Source organism: Ptiloglossa arizonensis, chromosome 2 (genome assembly GCF_051014685.1).
Source record: "Ptiloglossa arizonensis isolate GNS036 chromosome 2, iyPtiAriz1_principal, whole genome shotgun sequence".
NCBI lineage: Eukaryota > Metazoa > Arthropoda > Insecta > Hymenoptera > Colletidae > Ptiloglossa > Ptiloglossa arizonensis.
This window is the reverse complement of record NC_135049.1, coordinates 20,653,906-20,666,038: the sequence shown is the minus strand read 5'-3', so window position 1 is coordinate 20,666,038 and position 12,133 is coordinate 20,653,906. Positions and strand designations below refer to the sequence as shown.

The window sequence follows — 12,133 nt, the reverse complement described above, 5'->3', positions numbered from 1 at the left end:
AAATATTAAAAGGTCAGTAGCAATTCTGAAGGATGGCGTACAAGCATTTGAGCAAAGGTCGAATCAAAACGAGCAAGAAAAAACATCGAAGGAATACAACGAAACAACGATGGAAAGCACGTCGAGGTACGAGAGGTTATATGTATGAACAGACGCGCTCAACTGACATGCGACGCATGCTTGCCTTCGAATGTTTCGTAGGATTCACATTGTTGTATTTCTACTCAAGTTATGAGTTACGACACTCATTGTTCTGTCGACGATGCGCAATTAATACGGTACGCGATGTAAACAAATTGATTACCCCCTTGTTTGGAGGGCGACTGTGGAAAGGCAGAACAAGCGATTACGCACGAAATAGCAAAACACTTACCACAATTTTCGTGTGTACGTCGACTAATCGAATATTGACATCCGTCTTTCGTCGTTACATTGTAAAACGATGTACACTGTGTCTATCACTGTACACTGATTTAAAAACAAACTCGTGTAAAATATATAAAAAAGGCAACAATTAGGAAACTGACAAGAAAGTCGCCATAGCGGTGTTAGGTATAAGCGGCCATGTTGCCTTGGCTTCCGCCTTCCGACATCTGGCGGAGACTCCCGAAAACAGACAGTTACCCACGAAAAGTAATACTACTTTCAAAGTGTCGCCAAGTAAAGTAAAGCATTTACGCGTTTTTTCCCTGTCTTTCTGTATTTTCTTTGTTAATCGTAGTTATCGAAATGCAATCGGTCAATTGAAAGATATCGTTAAGCAAGTTGCTTAGATGTCTAACAATTTTTAACGCGAAACGTATCTGGATAATTCCAAAATTTGCGACGGTCGGTGAGTGGCTTTCTTTCAAATCTGCTTTCCATTTTAACGAAAATTAAGGAAGAATCTTCCACATTTATCAACGATTAACATCATTTACAAATAGATAGCCTACTCAAGGTCAATCGTGCAAGTAGTGTTCATTTTTGTACTGTTTTCTTTTTCCACAATCGCTATTGTTTTTAACGAAGAGATTTTCAAGCGATGGATACAGTGTCAATAGCGACGGACGCGTTGCGAGCGAATTGCTACGTATGCGTAAGTAAATGCAGTAAATCTTTTCCCAGTGCTTCGTTTCTATTAAATTGTAAAAATGGAAAACTATCGCGTAAAACTCAGTTGCTAATTTAGCTTCTTATTTCATTTCGCTAATATGCACCCTCTCGATCCCTCAAGTCAAATTCAAAGGGTTATTTCAAATGTTATGCACTCTAACTTGCAGATGGCGCCGTAGTCATCGCTCGATAGCCGAGAGCGTACAAAAAATACAAAGGACATTTTTTGCCCTGCATACCTTTTTTACGTATTTTGTGCAATAATTTTTGAAATGTTGCAATTTAGGTGCATCTAATTGAAACGCGTTACACGAAGGAAAAAAATTTGAACGAAACGTTGGATTCTTACTCTTCAAATGTTTAGACATTGAATTCAATGTTATGCACAGGCTTTGAATCGAATAATATTTTCATATAAAGTTTCAATTCGCCTGTCAAGTTATAGTTGTGTATTCCTGTTGAGGAATATAGTTGTGTATGCATTTGGTATTTTTACGACCAAATTATCGTTTCGAGGGATAATTTTAACGAATTAATATTAAACGTTCAATAGACGACACTTTCATAAATCCTGAACTGCAATAAGGTAATTCTTAACAGTGGCTATTTGTTAGCTCTTAGCTTCGAGAAAACTCGAAGTGGAACGCGTAATTTTAACGAAACTCGTGCGTCTAAGTTTATGACGCACGTCAAATGTCGCGTGCAACAAATTGTGAGGATCGCGGGCTACGTGTTTCTCGAGTCGAGAATTTTGCGTTCGTTGTACGGAGACCATCGTGTTAAGAGTCGTTACGTGAATTTGGTTATCCGCTGCCATACGAAAGCACCTAACTTTCTTAACGAACACTCAAACGAAGTTCGGTGACTTTCTGCTTCTATTTCAGTCTCGCACAACACGCTTAATTAGTGTCAACAATTTCTAGTCACTTATTTAACCCGATAACTTCTTTCGTCGCATTCGTATCCTTCCGGAATTGAATGTTCGAGGGAAACATCGATCTCGAAGAACTCGAACCCACCAAATCCACGTCCGCACCATTGAAAATTTTCACTAACAATAAGTAGAATTCTTCACCGTTACGACCTGTACAACGAAACTTACTATGATTTTCATCAACGTGCGTCTCGATAAAATTTCCAAATACGATCCGTCTCTGCACCATTTTCACTCGTAAATTGAACCGAGTTGTATTTCATTCGGCACAACACGTGCTTCGTCCACAATTTTCAGCAATTCGCACAAATTTTCGTCGACTGGCGAAGTACACGTAAACAAAGTCGTAAAACGAATACGACTCAACCAATACGCGTCCACGACACGAACCGATCGATATTATATTAGCCTGTATCGCCGCGAGTCTCTTTAACTAAGACGATACGGGGAAGGATGGGCGACAACTTGAAATTGATATTTGCATTAAAAGCATTTGTTTAGACGCGAACACGGTAGACGAAGCTCGTAAAGACTCTTGCTCGGTACAACTTTGTTCTTTGCGAGTGCAATCGTCCAATAAATTGGGATTCACCTGGTCCAGACCGTGAGCCATTCGAACAATTAAGTGCAACGAGCTGATTTCCAAGAACAACAGGGAAATATATATACATATATATGTACACGCTAAAAATAAAGTCAGAAACTCTTTCTCTTTTCCGTTTTCCATCGCTCTTCCATATCGCGTCCCCCTACAGGAGACAATGTTATTCAAAAGTCTACACCTCGCTCCTGAACACGTCAGAAAAATTACACACGGAACGTCCGAATCGATCTTTCTGGATTAGCTCTTGGGACATTAATTTGCGAGGAAAATCAGTCTTCGCTTTTCCACCGCAACGGTTATTTCTCTTAAAATTAATTGTACCTACGTATATGTGTATATATACAATATATATAACCGTATATATATATAAATATATGGTTTTATACGCTGTTCGAATTAAAATGCAGAATAAATTGAAAATGCCCCTTAGTTGTACAAGTTGAACTAATAATTCATACCAACATCGAGCATAACTCCGAAAACTTGAGTCCGGGAGGTGTGTTTTCGTTCCTAGTCTTTTAGACGACGGTATAACGGAAGGGTAGCGAAATTACGGGGGTGGAGTTTGAAACTCGTATAAATGTGTGTGTAGCGTAGCGGTCTCTTTCCATGTTTCTGATTACTTTACAAACTTTTGCACCAGTCCGGGCAATGCAACGGAAGCTTTTAGATACTTGTTTCTTTCGGTGCGTTGTCCCGTTGTGCGTAACTCTCCTTCTTTAAAGTAACGCATTCTTCGTTCCCCGGTAAACCGTGCGGGTGTAGAATTTTTTTCGAAAATCTTAAACACGCCGCACCGACGGTGAATCACAGCCTATTGGCGAAATCGCTGTCAGCGGAATAGCGAGAGAAAGTTGTCGCGGAGTATGCCGCTACACACGCGTGAGATGTTTCGTTGCGCGAACATTTCGCGTTCGCGTGCGTGCGGAATGCGGGTCGATATGATTGCGTATGCACGTATACGCCTATAGCTCGGTGCACGTTTCGTTCGATATACCTACGTATCGAAATAACGCGGCACGTTGCTTTTTATCCACCTCGTGAGCCGTTGAACGAAAATGTATATTCCTGAAATGCTTCTCGCGACGATTCTTCTCTACCGTGTATACGAGCGCGATAATCGACCGTGGCCGTTGCGTTTCAAATTCGGTCGAATTCGTCCACCGAAACGAAAACGACAATTCCTTTTTTTTTTGTTTTCGGCAACTCCGTGCAGCACACTGTCGCTACCGTTGTCGTTTTCGTTGTCGTTGCTGTTGCCGTTCCCGTTGCGCATTCTATAACCGAGTACACATTCACTGCCCGCGCAGTCCGACAAACGTTCTCGAGTGTTTGCACGTTAAAACATTTCTCGGTCGTCTCCATTAGACGTACATATATTCGGATAACGTTTTACGAAACTTTGTCAACAAAGAGGACAAACGCCGCTGCGCGTTATTCATTTGTTTTTCCAAATTTTTCAATTTATCACCCCGATCGAAGAAACGTCGTTTATTATAAACCGAAAGAACGTTTATTCGCTGCTCTCGTATTTCCGTTCGACCGCCGGTTCAACGGTTATAATTCATCGAAGGAAGTACCGCTCTTCGAGCGGCAGGTCGATCGATAATTTTTTACATTTTCTAGAATCGTGTACAAATACCAACAAAATTCGAAACGTTGCTTCGAAGAGTGCACAATTCGACGAAGAATACAGATTCTCTTCGGTTCGTCTATTTTCCGATCGTGTAAGCGTTACGATTACCATTAACCCGACATTCTTACGTTAATCGGTTGGAACTTGGCGTCGAAGTCTCGTAGGATGAAAAAATGACGAAAAGAAGTGCCACTTAATTCTTCGAGCCGGTCCACTGCGGGCCAGGGCGATCGCAGGCGAGGTGGATCCTTATCGCACGCGGAATTGAATTTGGTCCATTACCTGAAATTTCCTTTGAAGTACCGACATCTGTCGGTACCGTCGTAAACGTTTGCGCGCGGCTCGCGAACGTGTACTCGCGCGTGCTCCGTGTCTCCATTGGCCGCGTAGGCAGCCACGAGCTTTTGCGAGCAGCTTGCGCGTACGTCGAGGACACGGCTAACGGCCTCGGCGTACCGGCGAACTTGTCCCGAAACGTGAGATTCCCGATTCTCTCGGTTGCCACGTGGCTCGAACCATCGACGGTTCGAGACTCACGGTTTTCAAAGGCACCGTCGAAACGCGACTGAATCCGCTCACGTGCCGAGGCTTGTAACGAACGATGAGATTTGTAGCCGGGAACGAGTGCGAGCGACCAGTGTTTTGTACACAGTGGACACGATCGAGCAAAGGATCGATCATCGAACGGAGAGTTTAAGGAGAGTTTCTCGTATCAATTATGAGCCGAATCTAAATTTTATTCGATTGCGTTTAAATACACGTGTTCTGATTCAAGTAGGAGTTTTTTCTTATCTTCGTTCATTTTCGTAAATTCGTTGCATCTTATCGTCAGGTGTTTCATCGTTGCGTCGGTGATAAAGAAAATTGTAGAAAGTCAACGACTACGGTTCTGCTTTCGCGGCTGTGACGTAAACATTACGTGGGTCGAAACGGACCCGTAGCTCGTTGGACGAGGGTTAAACTGGAGCAACCATGGCCAACTTATCCGGTCGGGCAAATTCCAAGCGTGCTCCGGATGGCAGCTTCCTCTGGGCACGAGCCACAGCGCCGCGGGCAAGCGTCTCTCGGTGAGGGTCCCAGAATGCACCGAGCATATATGCACACCGCGAACTCCTACCACCGGTCGCAAAATCCGAAAAGATGTTTCAGACGCGGTAATGATCAAAAGTTTTTAGAAAAGTGTATTACCGTTTTGCAGAAAGTTCCTAACGTATCCGTTGAGCTGCGTACTTTTTTAATGCGCTCGATGCGGGAACTTTCCTCGTCGCATTTGACAGTACGGGAAACTTTTCAATCGCGCTGTGTAAATTTTCATAAAAATTGAAAAAGAAAATTACCAACGCGTACTCTTAGCCATTTGACGATCACGTACAATAGAAACGAGTAAATTAAAAATATACGAAAATCGAAATTCACGCAACGAGTTGTATCACGTATCGGTTAATAAATGGAATCGAGATTGTTGATATTCGTTCGAACCTTTCATCTTTTCTCCGCGTCGTTGATTTATAAGAAATACTCGACGTAAGTGTTTGGACCGTACTTGGGGCAAATATCGACTTTGAATTGCGATCCAAGATTCGATTTCTATGTACACATTTTCCACATTTAACGGCCGAAAGTTTGGTACAATTTCAATAAATTACTTTTATCTCGAAATTTGTTTTAATATTCCATCGTGTTTTAATTCGATTAATAAAATAAATAACACTTTAACGGCCGGTACTATCGCTACTGCATACTTGTACCGTGGAAATAAATCGCGCATGCGCGTAGCGGCCGTCGGTAAAAGTGCCCGACTCTGCTTTTCTACCACCGCAGTGATCCCCACCCGTCACGTTTTACCGCGATCGGTAAAATACAACATCGCCGAGCCCCGAGCTTTGCCCGAAAGCACCGGAGAGTGCCCATGCCCGCGGAATGCTCGGTTGATCGTTGCCGAATTAGAGTAGCAGTTGCGATTAAAGTGCACGGGGAGAATCAATTTTCCAAGGAAAAAGTATGCGGGCGTCCGTGTTACTTGACATTCGAAACGCGAGAGGTCGAAGAAGGTAATCGAGAATCGTCGCGAAGGAAAAGATATTGCAAACGAAACGATAAGAAAAAAAAATAATCGGACCGTACCGAATTCAAATGTTTCTTTCGAACGGTAACGTTCGTATAGAAATTATTGAACTTTTGTTTCAAACAATAACGTTTATGTAAAAATTATTTAACCTTTGTTTGAAACAGTAACGTTCGTATAGAAATTATTGAACTTTTGTTTGAAACAGTAACGTTCGTGTAGAAATGATTCAACTAACGGTAGATACCATTAATGAAATTTGCAACTATAAAATCGTACAGAGGGCATTGTTCCTTTCGCTTTTTATTAGCTTGTAAATTAATGGTTGTAGCGGTAACGTATTTTGAGAGTGTTCCGAAGGCAGATAGTCCGACGCTGTTTCGCTTTCTAAAGGTTTATGGCTGGGTCGGAGACTGATTGGAACTGTGATACAAACCATGCATCCTCGCGGGTGGTCACCCGTTCATGGCTAGTGACTCGAAGTCACGCAGCTATCGAATGTCGCGAGCTTGATTATTTAGAGGTAGCTCGGATGCGTTGAGAGCCAAGCAGCTCGACGTTGCGTTGCCCGTAGAATAAAGATATCGTCTCAAAGCATCTAACTTCCTGGTAAGAGGACTACGAAGAAGACCGTACGGCATTTACCCCGAAACCTTCGACTCGGAAAGCGTACTCCTACCAAATACCAAAACCTGCAACGAACCGTTGTTCTTCGAATCGCGAACTCGCAACTCGTAACTCGTAAACTCGCTCGAAGTGACTACACGAACGAATAGAAAAGCGTTTCGACGATCGTGTAATTTGTTTACGCGCAAAATGTTTCGTAGATCCGAGATGTGCGCGCGCGACGACTCTATGACTCGGTGTAAACGAAAAGTGTTTGAAACGGAGGGGACGAGATCGGCCAACTGAATGCCCGTACGAGCAAATTCCAACGTACCCGGGCAATTAACCACGCCTCCCGCAGGCAACGGAATCGCGGTGAGGGCATTCTACGAATGTAGAACGCGTATGCGAGTAGATTACGGCATTCTCACCCTTTTTAGAGACAGAATTGGGACAGCGACAGCGTACGAACGAATAAAAGGAGCCGAGATCGATACAACGAAACGCAACGACAGTTATTAAACGATACTATCCGTGTATCGGAAAATGCGGTTGAAAATTTTTCAACGGTTCGTTTCGCGACACCGAGCGAGCAACACCACGATTTTTTCTCTCTCTATCTCTCTCTCTCTCTCTCTCTCTCTCCGCGGGGCGACAACTACGCTCCTGACCTGCGTTTGCAACCTCAAAGGGTTCCTCTCGCGTAATTTGTATCCGCATTAACGAGAGAAACGCGAAGAGAGAAAATTTACAACGAATCGAGCCACGGTAAACGATTTTCGAACGAATCCGTATATTCGACGGATCGACTGCTACGCGAATTTTCCCTGTCTCGTTCGTCTATTCGTCGAACGGTACGATCGCTGTTTCGTAACATTTCCATTAACGGTAACGTTGGTCAAAAGTTTACACGTATCAGGGATTCGTTGAACGTAAACGTTTTAACGAAACGTTGTAAGCTCGAAGCGGCAATCTCCGGTGAGAACCGTCGCAGTCAACGTATCGTGTAATACATTGAAAATAAACGGGTCTGCACGCGTGTATTGCAACACGATACGATGAAATGTAATAAAAATTAACGCGTATCAATTTCTTAAACCGTAGATTTAAAGTTACGGTTTAAACGCGAACGGATTTCCCTGAAAGCTGTTTACGTAACAAACACGTGCAACGCCCGGCACGGTAAAATTTACCGCGTGTGCTGCAATCGAAACGGGTAAAATCACACGCGCGTCCTACGACCGAAATAATGAAATCACGCGTACACGTTGCGGCTGTCAAAGTATTTAAGCGCGCGATCCAGCGTACCTCGCTGTTTCCTCGTTACCGCGTTAATCTTCGCCGGTTATCTTACCGCGATGTCAAATGCCAGCGGCGTTCGAGTTTCGCTCACGACCGAGCCACGATCGCGGCGAACGAAGTTTAAAAGTGTACTATATGTACACAGTACGATCGGGATTCGCGAGAGTTTGGCCGGCTGCGATGGAGAGTCTTTGTATCGAGTTCGCGATGTTACGTGTCCACTCGAGAATCGTACATCGGTGAATCGCTGTCGAGAACAAGAGCTCGGTTTCACCGAGCAAACGGCGGAGCCTCCGTACTCGCGTATCTGCCTCGACGTTTCTACGCGCGAAAGAACTCTTAGGATCGATACTCGACGGAATTGAACCACGCGCGTACGGCCGAACCGATTCGAATATTGAAATATTGCGAAGATTCCAATCCGTCGTTCAGCGAAACATACGTAACGTGCTTGCGGACGACTCGCGGCGAGTCTCGCCCTCGATGGTCGTAAGCACGAGAGGGAATCTCGAGAGCGAAACTCTGCGGTGGACACTGGACGCGAAACTCCCGGCCCGTAAAAGACCAGAGCCACGGAAGAACGGAAACTTTTTAAGAGAATCGACCGAGAGAGATTATTTTTAATCCCTCGAATACGCGCATTGTCATTGTTCGTAAGATCTCGGAGGTTCGTCGTTGTTTGGTTTCTTGTTTCTACTCGTGCTTGCCGTGTTCTCGAGACGGTTTTACACCGCTCGGAGCGCAGAAGAGACGAGGATAAAGGAAAGTGGCGCGTCGTTTCGTCCCGGTCGACCGGAAGACTCGCCGGTACGGTTTCTTCGCGTACTCTGTCCAGGTGAGAGAATCGAGGATCTCTTCCGCGTGTTCGTTGACCGAACGTTGGTGAAAAACGTCGTCGCTCGAACCGCTCGAATGCCGAAAATTCCTTCACGGTACGCGCGGTCTCCGCGGGCTTGGAAATGAATTCCTGCGCGTAGTTTCGTGCCGCGAGAAATCATGCGTCGGTCCATCGAACGGCTCGTAACGCCTGGCTAAAAACGAACGAAAGCGGACGAGAACGCCGACCGTGGTTTATTCCCCGTAGAATCGGGGAAAGTGTAGACATAAATTTCGTAGACCATCGGCTATCGACCTTAACGGTTCGGTGACCGATTATTCGGGCCGTTCGAGAGGCCGTCTTACCTTCGTTCCTCGATCGCGGCGAGTTTCGTTCAAACGAACGAAACTAACTGATTTCCCACGGGATAAATCTTTGGGCAGGGCATGGAACCTCGCTGGAAATTCGACGTAAATCGATCGCAAAAGCCCAGATGCGATTACGAACGAGTTGCCGTCGATTCTTAATGTCGAATGGTTCTTTAGAGCGGTACGGTGCCGTTTACCCGGTTCGTTTTCTCCTTTCTTTTCGTTTTTCGCTCGGCGCATCTTTCGCTAACAATTCCCTCGGTTTCCTCGAGCTATTCGATGCACGCGACACGCGCAACCGAGACACGTGTGGTGTGCGCCGTGTTCCATTATCCCTCGGAAGATTTGTATCCGTAAGCTGCTCGGGGCAACTCCATCTTGAAACGGACGCTGTTCCGTTCCACTAATCATATCGGAAGGGATTTACGCGCGTAGAGAGTAATTGCCTTCGAACTAATTTCCCACGTCCGTTTCGCCGGTTGCGAGGCAATCTTCGATCCGTGTATCGAACCGTATCGCCGACGAGAAGCGTTCGTTTAACTTTCGACGGTAGCCCGCGATAATATCGGTCGCGATGATCGTTCGATCTTCCCCGGTCCGCGATTCCGTTTCGTCGGTACGGCGATTTCGCGCACTCGCGTGTCATCGATGGTTGCTCGTGACGACGGTCGACCGTTCTCGTCTTGGCTTCGAACGTTTTACGAAGCAAGAGGATCAATTATTTCGGACGAATCGATCGCTTACGCTCGCGTCGCGAGTATAGGAAACTGAACAGGAAAATTCAATTACGAGCACCGATCCAAACTTCCCCGGACGATGTGTTCCAATTGCTAGGATATTCGAGAATCGCTACCGTACACGTAATAGAGCGAGTATTACGCGACGTTTGTGAAAGCTCGATCGTGTTCGAGGGTTCGAGAGACGCGGAGCATCGGCGAGAAGTCGAAGAACGGTGCCAAATTTCCGAGGACACGCTCATCTTTGCCAGTTAGAAGCGTTCAGACGACGGAGAATGGAACCTCGAACGCTCGCAACTTTGACGATGGAGGCTCACCGACGAAGTTCGGGCAGACTCTTAACGTTATTACGGATAATAAAATACGGTCTTCGTTGTAACCGGGCTTATAATTTCCGTCGTTTCGACGATACACGAGACTCGCAAGAGGAGAACGGGCGTACGCTCGTACGCTCGAACGAAACGAGTTTTCGATCGTCGGACGATCTTGTAACTCGCGGTTCTTTAATCTCCATAGACGTAGCCGCGAAACGATCGACGCTCGAAGGAAGACTCGATGCGCGCACCGTTGCGGAACGGTTGCGACGCTCTTTGGGAATTCACGAGGTTGCCCCGTATCGATAAAGTGGCCGGATCGTTGGTTCGCCCGCGGCGGATTTCTAAGAATTCTTCGTATCGATGAAATAACTGTGGCACGTGCCGGCGAAGCGAACGTAACTTTCCTTCCGTTTCTCGAAGTTGAACGATGCTCGAGATACACGGATCCGTAGTGGATGTTGTTCCACGGTTCGAGACGGTGTCGTTGGATACGGGTGGATCGGGGTCCGTTCGTGCGCCAAGGGAGCGAAGAATCGCGCAACGAACGTTATCGTTACAACCGAGACGAATTACGCCAATGAGATTTTCTTGCCGGGAGCAACGAGCCGGCTCGAATATTTACGAAAGGTAATCCGACGGATCGAACGGACGTCTAAAGCGAGCGCGCGAGTGCTCGGAAGTAGAAGATTGCGCTTCTTGGTAAATGTTCGCGGTATCGATAAAAGGGTCGGATATCGGGGGCCGCGAGTAACGACATTCCCCCGGCGAGGCAAAGTGCGAACGCAAAAGCGCGACGATAGGTTTAATCGATGTTGCGGGGCGCCGGTTGCTCCCATATTCGGTGCATACTCGAGCGAATTCGCGTGTTTATCTCGATTCTCGTGCCGGGTATTTGTAGCCACGTGCGATCGGGGGAGCGAACTTTTTCCGGCCAGTTCGCGTAACGTTGTTCCACGAGTTCGACCAAGTTTCGAGACAGAAACGAAAGAACAAAGTTTCGCGCGAAAGTGGAAGTACTCTTTCCGACGATGCACCGGAGAGAATCGAGATACCGCCGCCTGGGTCGCCAGCGCGAAACTTTGTTTTTTCTCTCTCTCTCTCTCTCTCTCTCTCTCTCTCTCTCTCTCTCTCTCTCTCTCTCTCTCTCTCTCTCTCTCTCTCTCTCTATCTCTATCTCTCTCTCTCTCTCCGCCCCGCGTCGTCGCGAGTTGCATTTTCGCGCGGCGGCTCGTTTCCAAATTTACCCCTCGAAAGGTATAATTTTCGAATGTTGGTCACGTATCTTGGAATTCAAAGGGTAACAACGCCGTACGTGCGCGGTCGGCGCGGAAACGAGAGCCGAGAGCCGGGTGGAGAGATTTTTTTTTTTAACGGTTCGAAAGAGAAACTAGAGTGTAGCGTATCCATTCCGGTGCTCGGAATAGATGCTCGGTGGCTCGTGTTACGCCTTCATCGTCCGAGGGTGCAAGGGGAGGTGGCAGATCGATGTCCACCACGCGAGGGTGTTGAACGCACGTGACGTCACAACACACACATACACACACACACACACACACACGTGCACAGTGGCACGAAATCGGGGTTAGACGAGCCTAAGCTCGGTATACCGCACGGAGGCATCGTCTCCTCGCGGTATCCGGTCGTTCTAGACG

General features: G+C 46.3%; 1 protein-coding gene across 5 annotated transcripts in view; it reads right to left on the bottom strand.

The window, feature by feature from the left end:
* The window catches only part of Lar (tyrosine-protein phosphatase Lar), a 242,314-nt gene extending 241,786 nt beyond the window's left edge, over positions 1-528 (bottom strand). For all 5 annotated transcript variants that reach the window (XM_076305362.1, XM_076305363.1, XM_076305365.1 and 2 more), the window contains exon 1: positions 374-528. The gene's annotated coding sequence lies outside the window, so the exon portion shown is untranslated. The remainder of the gene's footprint in view (positions 1-373) is intronic.
* Positions 529-12,133: the final 11,605 nt, after the last annotated feature.